This window comes from Atta colombica, unplaced genomic scaffold (assembly GCF_001594045.1).
Source record: "Atta colombica isolate Treedump-2 unplaced genomic scaffold, Acol1.0 scaffold182, whole genome shotgun sequence".
In the NCBI taxonomy this organism is placed as follows: Eukaryota; Metazoa; Arthropoda; class Insecta; order Hymenoptera; family Formicidae; genus Atta; species Atta colombica.
Window position 1 is genome coordinate 264,786 of NW_017259274.1, and position 3,848 is coordinate 268,633.

At 30.0% G+C, this 3,848-nt stretch overlaps 1 pseudogene; it reads left to right on the top strand.

Annotated features, from left to right (window-relative positions):
• Positions 1-1,424: 1,424 nt before the first annotated feature.
• Positions 1,425-3,100, top strand: LOC108686464 (annotated as a pseudogene).
• Positions 3,101-3,848: the final 748 nt, after the last annotated feature.

The following is a 3,848-nucleotide window of genomic DNA, read 5'->3' on the forward strand; positions in this document are numbered from 1 at the left end:
TAAAAACAATGAAAACAAGTAATAATATTTATCTTAGATAACGTATATACTCTATGATCACGCTATTTTTATGATATTATATCTAAGCTGAGTGTATCAAGCTATTACCAGATGCGAAAAATGGCAATTTATCATTGTATTCTAATATACAATAGCATTGTTCGTGTTTATCCCATGTTTGCAATTCCCCATGTTACTCTATATTTCGATCAACGATATTATTAACAGTGTCAAGTTCTGCAGAGCCTCTCGATTCCAGATCCTATAATAGACGATATAAGATAATTGATGTGTGATGTTGAGAGTTAATTATAAGGAATATAATAATTATTCACTTTTGATATACAATATCACAAAATAAAACCCCACATTCATTGAACCTATACTGGCGCAGTATATATTGATGATCTTTAGGTTCTACATGTTTCTATTATATTAGAATGCCAGAACCTCACAAAATCATTACCTTTGTCAAAGATATGGTTTAATAATATTTAATATTTGATGTATCTACACAATGATTACAGGGCAAACATAATAGAGAAATAGAATGAATGAAGAAAACAGAATGAAAGGAAAATCATTCTTATAGCCGACTACTTATAATGTATTATTAATAAACAGAAAAAAATAAAGGGAATGATGAATTCCTTAATGTAGAGTTAAATATAATTTTGGAATAAAGGAAAACTCACTCATTTTTACTTATAAAGGATAAAACCATAGCATCATGTGTAGATACTATTGAAAGTACAAACAATTGAAGTTTCAAATCTTTGCAACCACTTCATTTCATCAAGATATTTCCGATTTACAAATATATATATGATACGAAAAGAATGAATTTCGAAAATGTGAATCTATTAAACAGTCGAATGAACATGCTCTCGGGGAATTTATTACCGATGGCATCTGATAATTTGCGATTTTCAGTAATCTGGCATACTTATAGTATTGCCATATGGCTAATACAATTAACTCATACAATCGCATTGATTTTTGGAATCATCATGGCATCAAAGGAGAATGGTCTGAAAGGTAGTACTCACACCATCCTGCTCACAGTAGAGGCATTTTTCATGCTTACACGTCTTTATTCACGCAAGAAACTGATGGAGGAAATGATTCAGAAGATGAACGCTATTTTGTAAAATACAGACGAAATTATGAAGGATATCGTAAAATCAGCAATAAAGCCCATAATAGTGCCATTCATAATATATGGAGTGATTAGCGTGATATCTATTATAATATATCACGCCAAGCAGCCAATTGTATTGATCTTCGAAAAATTCATCTTTTTCTATGTAAATTGCAATTTGCCAGCTACTTTTAGCAGCGAACCATTCTCCAGTAGTGCTATGATTTCTTCGACTATTTTCAAAATAGTTGGCACTATTTATTTATTTCTTAAGAAATTCGGCATGGATGTGTATATGATGCATTTGGTATTAATGTAACGGCACAATATAGATACACTACAACAAAGCTTGCAATATTGTTTCGAGATCTACAAATCTACAACGAATCTCGAAAAGAACATTATCCTATGGAAAATAAACGGACAGAGAGAGAGCTACGAAAATTATGTCTGCATCAGAATATTGTCTTAAAGTACGTATAATATACGATCATCATAATAAATATTGAATTTAAAAAAATGCATTTGATCTTTATTAAAATTATTCTTTCTCTTTTGGTTCTTAATGGATCATTGATGATAGAAGAAAGAATAATATTTTTATTATTTTATATGTACAAAAAATAATATGTAAATCCAGGTATTCATAATAAAGCGTTACAAATTTTTATTTCGGAAACACTGTATTATTGAGAAAAATTGTTCAAACAAAAGTTGTAGGGTTCAAAAAGATCTATTTACTGGTCTTATTAATTTGATTTTGGGCGGCGTCGCCAAGGTCAGATCAAGATCAATATCAATTTTTTTAAATGGAACATTCTACTTTTGTTTCCAGAATCTAATAGTTGATGTCAAAACGCTATAAGAAAATATTTTATCATTAAGTACTTTTTGAGTTAAGATAATAAAGCCGGCGGTACTGCAACTTTCATCATAAGTCAAAAAGTGCTTAATGAAAAAATAACTTTATTATAATATTTTAGAAAGTCGGTTATTAGATTTTGGAATCAAAAGTAATGTTCCGTTCAAAAAATCGACGTGACCTTGACTTGACCTTGGCGGTGCCACTCAAAGTCAAACTGATAAGAGCAGTAAATAGAGAGATTTTTTGAATCCTACAATTTTTGTCTGAACAATTTTTTTCAATAATGCCGCGTTTCCTAGATAAAAATTTATAACGTTTTATTTTGAACATCCGGTATATACTATAAATTTTATTATTTCTTATAAATATTTACTTTAGGGAGGCCTATCCGATTACTTTGACTTTGACAACTATGTTGTCAAGATCATCGGAGAGGCCTCTCCCAAAATGAACAATTACCTTGTTTCTTATACAGACATTTTTAACAATAATTTTTAATAGAGAATATTAGCTTTTTTGTTTAAGATAATACGCGGTTTACTATTTATGATATTTTGTACATTCTGTGTTGCGTTATAGCATGTCATTTATATTAAAGAAACTTCTATCTGTGAACTTCAGTCTACTGTATATCAATAATGTATTATGGTTCTGCTTTATAGGTATCATATTCAGCACAGTGAGTAATAATGACGTTATTAATTTGAAAGAAAAAATAATTTTATTAATTCTAATTGATGTTAATTATTCATTTATTGTTATATGTGTTAACTTAGCAGATAATTCATTTTAAGAAATTAATGAATTTTTAATATACAAAATTAAAGTTCTTAAAATCATTTTTATTTATATTACATAAATTAAAAATAGGTTTTTAATTAATTTATAGAACACTTAAGTTAGAAAATGAGAAAAGAGAAATAGTTTTTTTCAAAAGATATTTCTTCTAGTTATCATTTTCTAAGAAGTGCTTTATGTATTTTCAGGTACCATTAATGAATATTACAGAAGGAATTTCGGTTGTTATATTTGGAATCAGTACATTAATGCAATTCTTTGTGTTATGTTCTTCCGTACAAACACTTTCAGACGCAGTAAGATTTATTACTTCATGATAAATTATTTATTGTCATTAAGTAATTAATGATTAGAGAAATGTTATATTATCAAATTTTGTAAGCATTATTTCAAGCGTCACATAATTTGCCATGTACCTCTTATTATTACAGAAATTTTATGAAATTATTTTAATCTATTAGGTGTACAACTTTGCTTCCGTTTTCCTATAGATGGCTTTAGCGGTAAGTGATGGTCGAAATAAATAGATCATAGACGTCATACAATAAACTTGGGCATCTGTCAACATAACCCTATAGAAACATTAGTCGATTTGTGTCTGCATCATAAAGTTATTCTCGATTGAAAATGTCAGTTTACGAGCCAAATTCTCGTCATTTGCGGGAGGTTTTAATTTTTTGCTTCAATATGAAGAAATCTGCAGCTGAGGCTCATCGAATGCTCTCAAATACTTATGGTGAGGCCGTTATTAGTGAAAGAACATGTCGTGAGTGATTTCAACGCTTCAAGAACGGTGATTTTGACGTCCAAGGTCATGCTCTGTATTTGGTGAGACCAGCTCGGCATAGTGTATTATGAACTGTTAAAACCGACTGAAATCACAGGCGATTGGTATCGAACGCAATTGCGTTTGAGCCGAGCATTGAAAGACAAATGGCCGCAATACAACGAGAGACACGATAAAGTGATTTTGCAGCATGACAATGCTCGACCCCATGTTGCGAAAGTGATCAAGACATACTTGGAAACGTTGAAATGGGAAGT